The sequence below is a fragment of the Adiantum capillus-veneris genome, chromosome 29 (assembly GCF_014529385.1).
Source record: "Adiantum capillus-veneris isolate H3 chromosome 29, ASM1452938v2, whole genome shotgun sequence".
NCBI lineage: Eukaryota > Viridiplantae > Streptophyta > Polypodiopsida > Polypodiales > Pteridaceae > Adiantum > Adiantum capillus-veneris.
The window spans coordinates 9482816-9498113 of record NC_140959.1 but is presented as its reverse complement, the minus strand read 5'-3'; the positions used below and the strand labels follow the sequence as shown (position 1 = coordinate 9498113).

The 15298-nt window shown below is 43.5% G+C and overlaps 1 pseudogene; it reads right to left on the bottom strand.

Annotated features, from left to right (window-relative positions):
- Nucleotides 1-14672: 14672 nt before the first annotated feature.
- Nucleotides 14673-15095, bottom strand: LOC147418732 (small ribosomal subunit protein uS12y pseudogene; annotated as a pseudogene).
- Between the last annotated feature and the right edge of the window lie 203 nt (nt 15096-15298).

Sequence of the window (15298 nt, the reverse complement as noted above, 5' to 3'; positions counted from 1 at the left end):
ACAAAGGGTACGAGAAGAGGCCCAAGCAGAAGCGAAAGAACGCATTGCAAAAAGACGACTTCTACGACAACAACAACAATGTGGATCACCATTGCGAAATAAATGCTATTCGACTAACGAATTTTGATGAAGACACAGTGGAGCCAATAATTGAAGTCAAAGTGGGTAGCAATCAAGTTGAATCGACAGCATTGCTTGATTCTGGAGCTCAAGAAAATCTGATCTCTTACAAATTATACAAACAGCTCAAGCCCAAAGGTCTACATCCTACTCAACAAGTGCTGAAAAGTAGTACATCGCATTCGCTAAAAACATTGGACTGGACTATATTGCATGTACAACTACATCAATATATTTACCCACACAAGTTTTATGTGGTTGAGGATGAAAGCACACAACACCCCATGTTGTTGGGACAACCTTGGTAAAAAGAGTATAATGTGCAGATAGATTGGAATGCGGATGCAGTCAAAATTCAGCATGCACAAGATCAACAGGTGGTAGCCTTTGCTCAGCAACCCCGGAAGAACCAGATGGCAGCAACACAATCACTGGATAAAGAACCAAAAGGATGGGTGCCACTAAAGAACAACACGATACCCATGGCGAACAAACAGGGAACTGCCAACCATGTTCACTACAAACATAAAACAACACAGACGGCGGTGCCAAGATCAAGGTTAGCAACACGCGACAAACAAGTATGGGTGCGGAAGGATAGATGTGACATGGCAGACAAACCACAATACAACAGAAGAAGTCAAAAGAAGCACACAGTTCAACCAAAAACCAAGGGAATAAAAGAGATATGGATCCCAAAGGGAATGCTTAGTAACAACTTAAATGCGACTCGCATTTGGATCCTGAAACCAAAGCAACAGGAACTCCCTTCAGTACAAGCAACATCGGCATGCAGACACACACTACATATGAAACCGGCAAACCGATCAATGTGGGTGCCAATCAGTAGCACAACATTGACAATCGCAGACGTGGCAATAAACCTACAAAAACCTCCAAAACAAAGCTACAAATGGAAAGCGAAAGAGACAAAGACTATGGCCAATTCCGCCACGACAATTCTCTCCAAGGAGACAACCATGGCCATATCGATAGCAGTGGCAAACCAAGCGACTTTTGCAAGAAAGAGGATCAAACAGCGAGCTGTAGAGGTACAACTTTCACTTGCAAAGAAAATCCTCCAACCAAATCAACAACAAACAGGAAACCTCGACGGCGAATGCCAATAAGGATCTTGCTTATTACCTCCTCTTGCACATCATTGATTTTTCCATGCATGGACCGCGTATGCATCCTATAGGGCCACATTACACGGCCGAGCATTAGCACAATTTTTTACCCATGCACGGCACATACACCAAGGCGATCCCTTGTCGTCCGGGACGACTCCGGCTAGGAGGGGGGGAGGCATTCTCAAATGCGGACCCAATGGTAAAAAGAGCAAAAAAGGGCATGTTTTTCGACTATTTTATAGGGTTGTGGTTTGATGGCGGAATTTTCTAAACTAACCTAAGTACATATGTCCTTATACAGCATGAATCTACAAGTATATGGGGCCAAAGGCCAAATCGAGCCCCTAGGTGTGTGTATATAGGTAAAAATAGCCATTTTTCGGGCAAAATATTGGTAAAACGGAGAAATCTGGCCATAAAAATTGCATGCGAGTGTATATAGTGTTTTGCGGTGATATTTTTGAGTCATTATAATTTTGGGGATTTTTTGGGTTTAATTTGCTATTTTCTTTTTAATTTTACTAATTATCGGCAGAAAAAAATCAAAAATACAAAAAGCAGGTGAAATACGGTCGTAATGAAAAACAAAAAATATGGGAATAATCAGTGACTATAGGACAACCTATGGTACAATGGGGGTGCAATTATGTGAATGGAGCGGAAAGCGTGTTTTGGCCAGATTTTGACCGAAACGCTCGGAAACTAGGCAAATGCAGTCCAAATCAAGAATTTTTTGAGCCTAAACCGCATCTCGCAGGAAGTTGGGAGCACATGTCAAATTTCATGGAAAGTGGTTCGGGGACCCCCATTATAAGATTTTTTCACTTCATTTAAGCTCATTTCTACTATTAATAGCCTTCTTGAGAGAGAGCTCTTGCCACCTAGAGCGAACCGGACTTCTAGCGGCTTCTACGACGTGCACGACCACCCGACAGGCTCCATACATGAGAGGTAGGCTCACCACCTTGAGATTTTAGCGTATGTTTGATGTTTTGTCGCGAAAACTAGCGTAGGGTTCACACGGGAAGCGAGCAGTAGAGACCTACAGGTAGAAGTGGCCACCTAACGGCTAACCCAAAAGCAATGAGGCTTCATCGGCGGCTTACCCTAGCATAGGAGACCACTTTTGAATGCCCAAAGGCGGTAGAAAACCATCGAGAAAAACCCTAACTTCTAGAGCCCTGCAAGAGGCCACCAAATGGTAAATTGGTGGAAAGGCGCCCAAATGCTACCAAAACTCATGCGTAGGAGCATCTCGACATGCTCAACAAGTCTAGATAGCCCACATGGCCATAAGGTGACCCGAAGCCGCACTAAGCTTCAGAAATGGCATCAGACACACAAAGCGTCAACTAACTCTCACGACCAAACGCATGTCTGTTTGCCACCAAACTTCACGAGCGGCTTTCCTAGACCATCAACAACCAAGTCCTATGGTGGTAGACCACCACAAGTCATCAACGACATGTAAACACAACCACGGGCGCTTTCAGAGCGACAAATTGCCAAACGGAGCTCCGGTGAAGCCAAAGTAGACAAAAACCATATGGCAAGGATCCCCGAGGAACCGTGAAGCTATGGAGACTAACATCAAGAAATTTCATCGCCGAAAAGCACTTCAAGAGTCAAAAAACGGCTCAGAGGCTCTGAAAGCCAAACAGGGAGTCTCTTTCTATCTATTTGACTTTTTTGTTGAAATAGGGCTTAAAAGGGACTCAGGGCAGGCACCAGTAGCACTTCTCACATAAATTTCATCAGGAGGTAGGATGTCTCAAGGCCACATCTGGGAACCAAACTCAACATCTCATATCACACACAGTTTCTGAATAGCCTGTACATGCTAACCACCAAGTTTCATCACATTTGGACAAAAGTTGACCTCATACGCATCAAAAAACGCAAAAGTCAGAGCATAGAGGCAATAATGGGTCATAGACCTACCAAAACTAGTCCAAATCACATGAAACTTGCACAATATACTCATGGGTACATTGCTAAGCTCACTGTGGGGTCAGATGTGAAAATTGATGAAATAAACATCCTACATATAGGATGTCTAAATGACCTATCTGACCTCCAGCTGGTATTTTTGAGTTCTCGATCTCTTTATAACACCTTCATAAGCTCATGTATCAAATTTCAAGCCATTCCCATCACCTTTGGCCCCCAACACCTCCAAGATGCACTTTTTGAGCCTAAAAACACTACACATGCTCTTAACAACACCAATGCTTATCCAAATCAAAATCCAAGAGCAGGGCCATGTTCCACATGCTAAGGGCTAACCCCAGAACCAAATTCAAGTCATTTTGATAAAATAGACATCCTACGTGTAGGATGTCTCCAGTGTGATTTTCGCCTACTGTGCAGGATCTGACTTCATGGAAACCATTAACATGGTGTAAGAAGCCTGTATATCAACTTTCAACCCACTTGAATATCATTTGCCACCTGTTGAGGACATCCTACCCAATTTGTGAGCCTAAAGCCTAAATCTGCCCAAAATTGCACTTTTTGATGCCCAAACCCAATTCCAATTACATAGCCATGTTGCACAGGTCAAGGGCCACCAGCCTACCAAGTTTCACCAAAAACAGACAAGTTAGACATCCTACATGTAGGATGTTTAAATGATAATTTTTTGGCCAGAAAGCTACTGTGGTAAAATGCAGAGTTTCCCTAGTTCCTTTTAAGTTTTATTTTCAATTTTCAAGTCATTTGGGTATTTAGAACTCAGTCTATCAGCTAAATGGAAAAAACGCTAACTTCGGACTACTAAGTGCAACAGGATCCATGGCAGCCACAAAATCACCTGCAAACAAGAAGAGGATGACTATAAAAGACTACTTGGAAGAAGTGGAGCCATTTGTGATCCCAGAAGGAACCCTGAAGCCCACCAGCACATGGATTCAAGATGATCTGTAGAGTCCAATGATTTTGAGAATCTACCAAGGAGTATTCAAAGATCCTGAAGGAAATGCAGTAGAGCTACCCATGATACCACGAGAGCTCAATGAATTTGTCACGAGCAAGATGGGGGAGTACTTGGAGAAGCTGGACCTCCACAACTACTTTGAAGCTTTGCCAGTAGGAATTGACATCAAAAGAGTGTGGGAATTTGTAACCACAATCAAGGAAGATGGAGTGGCCCGAATCACCGATCTGCAAGGCAAGCCAAATACCATGATTGTCATCACAGAGAGGGTGGTGGCAGCCGCACTTGACATCTCAAACAAAGGAGATAGTGTGACAAAGAGGCAAGATGAAGTCAAGGTCTACTCGAAAAAGAAGAACAACTACACATTTGAAGATATTGCAAACCCAAAAGTGGCTATCATGAGCCAACTCTACAATCAATACTTCCACATGTGTACAAAGCGGCCACAAAAATACATGATGCCACCTGGAGCCATTGCTACCACCTTCACCTGGGCAATGCAGAAGGGCAAACCAAAAGAGATAAATTATGCCGCTTACATCCACGACAACCTAGTGAAGATGGGAAACAGAAATCCCACCTATATTGTACCTGGTGAGCTGATAACAAAAGTTGTCTATGGAGCATTGCATGCCAAGGGAAACTGGCCTAAACCTCCCTCAAAGAATGATTGGCTAAAGCTAAAGGAAGATAAAGAAGAAGAACCTCCCAAAGCACCCAGGGTAGCCACACGATTGAAGCGTCGGTTAGAGACCGTGCTAGAAGAGCCGCCAGAGTCGAAGAAGGGAAAGAAAGAAAGTCTACAAGTGCCAATCAAAGAAACCAAGTCACAGAAAGCGGCGCAGCTAGAAAGACTAATGGAAAGCTTCAGAGCCGAGAGAGCACTCAAAGGAGATCTAAGTGAGTTGTGGAAGCCATCCCTTGAAGCCATGTCGGGCTCATCTCGAAGGGTTCACCGGAATCGGTTCGAAGACTATATCAAAAACTTTGAGATTTTAGATGCTACGGTGGAGAATATCCCGAATATCCCATTTACAGAAGAAGAAGTGGACGAAGTGAGACGGCAGCTGCTCGAAGAGCAGGAAGGCCAAGAAAGAGAGAGAAAAACCAAGGCAGATCGAGATTTCAAGAAGAAGCCAACAACTCCACCGTCAAGCAGGGAATCCAGCCCACCACCATCACCACCTCCTATTAGCCCTCCACAAACCCAACAAAAAGAGGAGCTGGACATACCTGATGAACAAGAAGATTCCAAGCAAGAGAAGACCAAAGAGGAAGAGCAGAAAGAAGAAGCTGAACCAAAAGATGAGTAGCTACATCCAGAGGAAAGAAATTTTAGAATATTTCTTGATCTACTAACTGCGGGGTACTCTCGAGAAGAGGCAGCTATGGTAGCCTTTGAGTTGACAAGCACAAGGCCCAAGGAACAGATGAAGAGCCTTCAGTTAGTAGAATTGAAAGAGATGGCCCCATCGATACAGTGGACCTACAGCCACCGACCAATGATTGGGATGTGGTAATGCAAAAGCTAACCAGGCTCAGAGCAAGATCAATGGCCACTGAGAGTGAGATTGATACTCTCAAAACAAACGAAGTGCATATCAAAGCTGAAGTGGACTCACTGCAAAAACAGGGCCAAGAGCATATAGAGAAACAAACAGAGCTGCAAGCCACTCTGGACACGGCATTACAAAGATGCCAGGATATGGAACGATAGAATCAGGCAACCGAACACAAACTCCAAAGAGCAGAGGAAGAATACAAGAAAATCAGCAAGTCATTGACAGATGCGGAGAGAGAGAGGGACAATCTGACTCTACAACTTGCTGAAGAGTCCAAAGAGGTTGAAACCCTGAGGAATGCCAAGGAAAAGGCCAAGATAGAACATGAGGCAAGCCAGGATGAGGTAATAGAGTTAAAAGACCAGATTAAAGTAAAAGATCAGACCATCCAAAGGCTAACGGCATCCCCGGCTAGAGTCAGAGCTGCTAGCTCGACTGGCACAACTTCAGAAAGTGACCTGTATGAAGAACAAATGAAGGTACTCCAAAAGGATTTAACACTGGAGAAGAGGCAAAGACGGATGCTGGCTGAGGGATCTCTTGTAATGCAAAATCGCTTGGAAGAAGAGAACCAGGCCATGAAAAATGAGCTAGAAGCTGTGAAAAGAAAGATGGACAAGGAATTTCAGAGATGGCAAACAGAAAACGAAGCCATCAAGAGGAAGCTTGAGGAGGCGGAAAAAATCAATGCAGATCTGAATGACCTCCTAGTAAACACGGGAGATCAAGCTGAAGAGGCAAAGAAGACATTTCAGAAGCAGATAGAAGAGTTAAAAGGCCAACAACAAACTGAAGAGCAACAGTTTAGCACCGGGCCATCAGCAATGGAGGGTATTGACATAGAAAATGTGTCAGATCCAGTGGACACCACCATGCAAGAGGACATCCTAGTGGGACCCTCACAAGAACCCCAGGATCTGACACAAGAAGAAGAAGAAAAGCTGCCGAAGGCCATAGAAGCGGCAATAAGAGACACGGCCAAAGAAGCATTGGAGTGGGAGCAGAGAGTGTTTAAATCAATGACCATTCAAAAGATAGATGCCAATGTCATTCAGTGTGAATGGCTATAGCCTTCTCTCCCATATTCACTTCTAAAGTATGAAGCTGCTACTATCAAGAAACGGATAAAAGAAGAGCCAACAGTGCCATTATACAAAGCAGATATCTCCAAACCTGAAGGAGTTAAGTTGATAGTGGATTCTCAACCCAGGTGGAGAAAGGCATGGCTCACAAAATATCCGCAATATCTAATTCATCTGGTAGAGGCACCCAAAAGAATCAGAGACAACCTCAGTTTTTTCCCTCTACCAAGGATGAGGACATGGAAAGCCCGAGAGCTGTTGCAGAGAAGCCAACCCACTTGGCTCAATTACCCAAAGCTGCCAGGCTTGAAGGCAGGCGAGAGAATGAGTGAGCAATACATGGTGAAAACCCTAACGGGCGCCATCAAATTGTTCACTGGCTCGCCTGACCTATCTTGCATCATGCTGAGAAAAATATGTAAAACCCTTCTGGCGGTCTTCGAAACCTTCAAACCTGGATAGGCGACAAACAGTATCTTTTTCTTCCAAGATACATACAGATGTGCCTACGATATGTTTTCTCAGCCTTCTCACGAGGTGATACATGCACTATATTAGAGAATTATGTTTTTGCCTTCTTATCACCTCCAGGCCTTTGAAGAAGCCTTCTACACCAGCTTCTTCACCATCAACACAGATATATTCGGCCCGACGTTACTCGCCCAGTATGCGCGATATGAGTCCCTTCTAAAGATGAGAGAAAGCCTCCACTAAAGAAGCAGCTCTACTGCCATGTCGGGGACGACATGAACTAGGGAGGGGGGGAGTGTTAGCAGTTGGATGAAGTTGCGGAGCGGAGCGTGGATCGACTCTCTCACACACACACAGAGATACATAGAGAGCTTACACAGTACGCAGAGAATCGTTTGAAGGGTTATCTCCCAAAACCTTATTATCCACAAAAGTATATGTGAGTATATACAAAGAGTTAGTGATAAGTGAGTTAGGCAGGTGGGCGGCCATATCCGTATAAGAGGCCACTTGGGCTTTAATCCCAACAACCTCCCACTTAAAGTCCAATGTGTCACTTTAAGTAACTGTAAATCTATGAACATAAATGTACAAAGATTTACATGGCTGCCATCTATCCAATGCCTAATAACTCACGACAATGCACAAAGCCCTCTCCTGGAAGTCCCTTTGTGAGTAGGTCAGCAGGATTGTCCTTGGTGTGGATCTTTAGCAGTTGTATATGCTTGTCTTCAAGTACTTCCCTAATGAAGTAAATATTTCACATCAATATGCTTAGTCTTCGAATGGAACACTGGATTCTTTGCCAATTGTATAGCACTTTGACTATCACAATATAACTCTAGCATATCTACTTTGATTCCCAAGTCTGCTACCAATCTACCAAGCCAAATAGCTTCTTTGCATGCCTCATTTGCTACAACATACTCAGCTTCTGTAGTAGACTGCGTAACACAATCTTGTAATCGAGATCGCCATGATATGGCACCTCTAGCCAATGTAAAGACATAGCCTAATGTAGATCTCCTCTTATCCAAGTCTTCTGCATAATCTAAGTCAGTGTATCCTCTGACACTCAAATCCTGACTACCATAGAATATGCGCATACTCTTTGTATGTTTTAAGTATCTCATGATACCTTTCACTGCCTCCCAATGTTTCTTGCCGGGATTTGACATATATCTTCTAACCAATCCCACTGCAAATGCAATATCCGGACATGTAGAAATCATTGCATACATCAAACTACCCACTGCAGATGCATATGGAATCTTATCCATTTCAACCTTTTCTTCCTCAGACACAGGACAATCTTGTTTACTAAGTTTCACATATGGTGGCAATGGAACACTCAATGCCTTTCCCTTCTCCATATTCAAACGTTGCAAAACCTTGTCAATATACTCTGTTTGAGATAACCAAACCAACTTCTTTGATCTGTCTCTCTCAATGCGCATACCAAGTATATGACTTGCCTCACCCATGTCTTTCATGTCAAACGATTTTGCCATCTTTGACTTCAAAGCTGAAATTCCTTCCAAGTGTTTGCCAGCAATCAACATGTCATCCACATACAAAATAAGGATCAGCCAACTGTCATCCTTAGCCTTCTTTGTATATAGACAGTGATCGAACTCACTACGTTTGTAGCCTTGAGAAAGCATAAACTGGTGGAACTTATGGTACCATGCCCTTGGTGATTGTTTTAAGCCATAAAGACTCTTTAACAACTGGCATACCAAATCTTCCTTGCCTTTCTCAACAAACCCTTCTGGCTGCTGCATGTAAATTTCCACATCTAAATCACCATGCAAGAACGCTGTCTTGACATCCATTTGGTGCAACACCAAATCCAATATAGCAACCAATGCAAGAAAGCATCTCAATGTAGTCATCTTAACCACCACTAGAGAGAAGCCTTCACAAAAGTCAATGCCTTGTTCTTGCTTAAATCCCTTGGCAACAAGCCTTGCTTTGTACTTTGGTTGACTATCATGAGCGGTGATCTTATACCTGTAAGCCCATTTACAAGGTAGAGCCTTTTTTCCCTGTGGTAATTTAACTAGCTTCCATGTCTGGTTTTTATGCAGAGCCGTCATCTCTGACTGCATGGCCAACTGCCATTTTTTGAAGTCAACCACTTGTAATGCTTCCTTGTAACAAGATGGTTCTCTGCAATCTGTGAGCATGACATAATTTAGAGATGGCACATAATGATCAGGTGGTTTGGAGACACGCTCAGAACGTCTCACCACAACTGATTCTTCTCTCTAGCCACTATAGGCTGTTCCTAAGCCTGACCATGCTGTCTTGATGTGCTAGCACTAGGTCCATCTTCCCTGGAGACAACTCTTCTGATCTCCTCTATCTTCTCTGGCTTAGCATGAAACTTGGCTTCATTGAAATGCACATCATTGCTACGAATAAGTTTTCTGGACTTAGGATCCCAAAGTCGGTAACCCATCTCGCCCGATTCTCCGTAGCCAAGAAATATACACTTCTTGCTCTTTGGTTCTAACTTATTCCTGAACTCCTTAGGAATATGGCTATAAGCTTCACAACCAAAGACTCTCAGATGCTTATACAAAGGTTCCTTGCCTGTCCATAGCATCTCGGCCACTGCACTCTTATCCAGAACCCTACTGGGAGACCTGTTGATCAAATGGAGTGCTGTAGCCACTACTTCAGCCCAAAATCCATCAGGCAACTCAGCATTTGACAACATGCTTCTGACCTTCTCTTGTATGGTTCTATTCATACGTTCTGCAACCCCATTTTGTGAAGGATTATATGGTGCAGTAAGTTCCCGCTTAATCCCTTTTGCTTCACAAAAGTCTTGAAAAGCTTTGGAAACGTACTCTCCACCATTGTCAATTCTCAAGCACTTCAGCTTCTGACCACTCTGATTCTCCACAAGCTGCAAGAATGTCTTAAAGACCTTGAGCACCTCATCCTTGTGCTTCAAGAAGTAAACCCATACTTTGCGAGAATAGTCATCTATGAATGTACAAAAGTACGTTGCTCCCCCTAGTGACAAACTAGGCATTGGTCCGCATAGATCACTGTGCACAAGAGCTAACCATTCGTCCCTACGATTCCTCTTTGATCTGTGCGGTTCCTATTTCTGCTTACCATAAACACAATGCTCACAAAACTCGAAATCTTGAAATTAAAAGCCAGGCAAATAACCATAACGAGAAAGTATTTCCATTCCTCTTTTTGACATATGTCCCAGCCTACAATGCCACAGTGACACACTTGGCTACTCAATCACATTAATTACATGGTTTTTAACCTCTGAAACATGTAAAGTGTACAGAGTTCCTGACTTGCTGCCATGTGCTACAGTCATCGAACCTTTGGAGATCTTCTAAGCGTTGTTCCCAAAAACTGTCACATAACTCGCATCATCCAACTTCCTTGTACTGATCAAGCTCTTTCGGATTGCTGGAACATGTCTGACATTCTTGAGCCATAAAGAAGAGCCATTCTGAAACTTCAACTGCACATCTCCCACTCCAAGTATGTCACAAACCTGCTCATTGCCAAGTCTGACATAATCTTTAGTAGTCACATATAATGTAAACCACTCTTTGTGCGGAGAAACATGTAAAGATGCCCCTGAGTCGATAATCCAATCACTCATAGCATGTCCATCCTCTGCAGTCAAGAAAATAGAATCAAGATTTCTTGTGAGGAAGATGTCACCAGCTGATATACTAGAAACACTGTCTGAACCAGATCTTGTGACATTCACCTCTTCAATCTTCACTGAACTCTTCTTTTCATCTTGCTCATAACTCTTTGTTTTGCCTTTTTCTTGTTTCCACTTGGTACAGTCTCGCTTCATGTGACCCTTCTTGCCACAATGGTAGCATTCTATGTCATGCTTTGACTTCGAGTCACGAGACTTACTTCGGTTTTGTGCCTTCTTACCCTTCTTCTCTTTAGACTGTTGTCTCCCTCGAACGACCAAAGCACTATTGTCTTTGCCTTTGTCAATGTTCTTCTTGTTCACTTCCTCTGTGAGCAAGCTGCCTTCTACATTGGCACTTGTAAGACCTTCTGGCGCGACAAGATTACTTAGCGCTGTACGAAAAGTATCCCAACTGTCTGGCAAAGTGATTAAGAGAAACATAGCCTTTCACTAAATCTGGAAAGACTATCTCCTGTGCTGTTAACTGGCTAAAATTGTGTGAAATTCTGATTTGACATGGCTGTCCCTTCCTTCATCTTCAAATCCACCAATTTCTTGAGCTAGTAAATCTGAGAAGCAGCACTTTGTTTCTCGTACATACCACATAGCTTTTGCCATACGCCATACGCTGTAGTCTCGTCTGCTACGTTGAAGTAAACATTTTCTGCCAGTGTCAGCATGATTGTGGAACAAGCTAACTCATCAAGCTCTTCCCACTCATCTTCAGCTATACCTTATGGTCTCTCCCCTTTGAGCTTCAGTGGCTTCACTTGTTTTTTCTGCACCAAAACCTGCCAAATCTGCTTCTTCTAGAATGGAAATTTTTTGCCATCCAGCTTCTTTATGTTGTAAAGAGTCTCACTTTGAGAAGATGCCATATCTGCCAAACTGTTTACTCCTGGGGAAAATCCGACAGAGTTTCCCCTGTAAACTGGCCTCTATACAGAGTAAACAAGCTTTAAACAACAAGCTGAACACCTCTCCTCAGGAACTGTCAGTATTTTGAAAAATTTTGACAGAGTCTCCCCTGTAAACTGAGCTTTGGAAACCAAAAGATAGCTCAAAAACAACCATAAATAGCTGACCAGTGACAAATCTGAAAATCTCTATAATATGATGTCCTGTAAGCATACATTGTCTCCTATCTGGGCGATCACAGAACCTGTATCTCTCTCAAGACTGAACCCTGAACAATGCCTCAACGGCTTGACGCATAAGATGCAATCCAGTGTCTACACAAAGTCATACATCCTATGGGATAAAAGTCGCAGAGGAAGATGCGTGTAGAGGGGAACTCCAGCAACCTAATCCACCTCACACTGGGTAACCCAGCCCCCAGTGCTCGGCTTCAAAAAACCTCAAACACGACCCACAGATGGCTCAACAAACTGCCCAGAACTAGCATACATCCTACAATAGACCAATCACTGTCCTATGACCGCTGAGGCGGTTTCTCTACTAGCGTGACTCACAACTAGCAGACCCACAATCACAGTACATCAATGTGCAATACATGCCAGTGGTGTCAAGCCGTCGTATGGCCACACCTCCCCTGGAACCTGGCAAGCATAAGAAGTAGCAATGCAGACTGCAATATATATATCTAATGATATATATGTGTACCTGGTCTATAGATGATGCTTTCAAGACGAATGAGTGATGTATGTTGATGCCGATATTGATGCCGACCACCTCCTACTTGCCAATCTACACAAGACGGGTTTCTTTGCGGGTGAAACCTATCTTCTGGTGGATTCTTACCACGCACCGAGCGAGTTTTTCCGAGCAAAGACAAACCCGAGCAAGTGTTTGTATGCAATATAGTAAATTTTATCATCAACAGAATATTTATTTTTTGCTATATATGGATGCACTACAACAAAAAGATTTTTCAATGGATATACTACCTCCTAAATTCCAAAATATCAAAGTTTACTTGACAGGTCATGCTTGAAAGTAATGATATACACACTTTGCTAAAAGCACAAGCAGCTAGCTGCATTGAAGCGGCTGGCTTAATTATTTTAGGATTATAACCATCGTAAGCTTTTCTACGCACATGTCCACTTTGACATTTACTCGTTCTATTTCTTTGCCCTCTGCCATCTGCATCGCCAACAACCTAATAGCATCAACAGAAAAATCTGTTGACAAGTGGGGACTCAAGTAATTGAGCACTTCTGACACCTTAACACTGTCTCGTCCAAGTGCCTTCTTAAGGGGAGGTTCACATAAGATCTGCAATTTCTCAGTACTACTCTGGAGCTTGTGAGCCTTGATGTAGCCCCATGCTCTTTTGAGGGCATCAAGGCTTTGGTCTCCGAGGTTTGCAAGATGGGAGCCAGAGACCCTATAGAGGATCTGAGCGCCACCTCTGGGCTCGGGCTTGGGGTCAGGCTGCCGGGAGTGGTTTTGAATTTGGCCTTGGGCACTTTCTTGCTCATCTATTCATCAACTCATGCAAAACGCAGAGCAGTCACACACTAAACCAGGGGCAAGATCCCGGTCGCAATGGCAAGATGAAGGATCGTGATCGATGACAAGAAGACGGATTGGGATTGGCTGGGGTTGATTGGCTGGGGTTGAGCGATCAAAGCTGGCTCTTGCACGTGCAATACCCCATACTATAGCAACAAGGCTGCATGATACAACCGAGCATTGGACGGACTGTACTGAAAAGCACCTACATGGACCGTAAGAGAGAGATAGAGGTGATGGTGAGGGAACTTTACACAGCTTGTCGGCGAGAGAGGAAATGCCGACGAGATGGGATGGCTGCAATAGCATACACATTGAAACCCTCACTTCTCCCCTCCCTCCCTCTCTCTCTCTCTCTCTCTCTAAAAAACTAATGCACAAAATTTCTCCTCTTCAAGTATCATTCTCCTCACATACCATTCAGAAAACTACTAGATCAAGTACTAAAATAAGTCTAACAAAAAGACCAACTAAAACCACTCAAAATGAGCGGACTACACAAAAAAGTGACCCTCTTAACCAGACCGACTTCTCCAAAGTCACTATATTGAAGCTCTATTAGCTCACAAGAGGTTCATTCAAAGATAAGCTTGACAGGTCGATTACATTACTTGGCCCAGTACCAGCTCGGACCATTTGTAGTACCTCCATCGCCTCTGCCACTTTGGCTTTTAGCGCCTCTAAAGATTCAATTAAATGTAAAACTTTTGGCTGATCCATCTCCAGTAACATGCCCTTAACTTTTCCTACGTGACCATGTTCAAATTGATCTACAAGTGGATACAGTTGCTCGCCCAACATCAATCTCTATTGTTCAGGAGGAGCCGATGCTAGCCTAAGGCTCATGCCAAAGCAGGAATCTCCTTTCTCTCTCTTTCTCTCTCTCTTTTTTTTTTTTTGAGGACAAACAAAGTATCTTTATCTTCATTGACACAATGATTCTCCATCCCATGGTTCAAAAGAATGAAATGCATGCATCGAAAAATAGCAGCTGGCTCATCTCATGACATTAACAAAATTTTCTTGATGATCTCCCCTAGCCATTCCCAGGAAGCTAATCAATAAGGTACAAATCCTGGAGGACTTTCACATATCTTCTCAAATCTTAAGACCTTGGCTTCTCCTTCTTTTCCTTGAAAAGGGCAAGGAGAGACACTCCCGATACCTTCACAACCTTGAACCGCATCACATATCTTCTCAAATCTTAAGACCTTGGCTTCTCCTTCTTTTCCTTGAAAAGGGCAAGGAGAGACACTCCCGATACCTTCACAACCTTGAACCGCACTCCAAGAATATCACCAACAGCATGTCCCTTACGAACGAACCCAGCAATCAACACTTCATCGTTTTCTTCAATGTAGTTCAGGCAACCATCATTTGGAACAAAGGCCGCAATCTTCTTTTTATTCTTGATAAGTTGTACCCTGGCACATTTTCGAATGGCAGAGCTGGGCTGCTTTTCTTCAATACCAATCTTCTCAAGAACGATGCCCTTGGCGTGGGAGGAGCCTACGAAGGGCTTCTTCACTCGTTTCCAAGATTTCTTTTTTTATATGCCTTGTCTGCCCAGTTTGCGACCAGCTCCCATACCACGTGTTTTCCCCATGGTGGCTGTTGCTGTTACGCCTGCGACTCCTGTTAGTGCCCAGGAGCTCGCTCTCTCTCTCTCTCTCTCTCTCTCTCTCTCTCTCTCTCTCTCTCTCTCTCTCTCTCTCTCTCTCTCTCTCTCTCTCTCTCTCTCTCTCTCTCTCTCTCTCTCTCTCTCTCTCTCTCAGTTTTTTTTTCAAAAAACTGAGAGAGTATGTGCTACCAGCTGA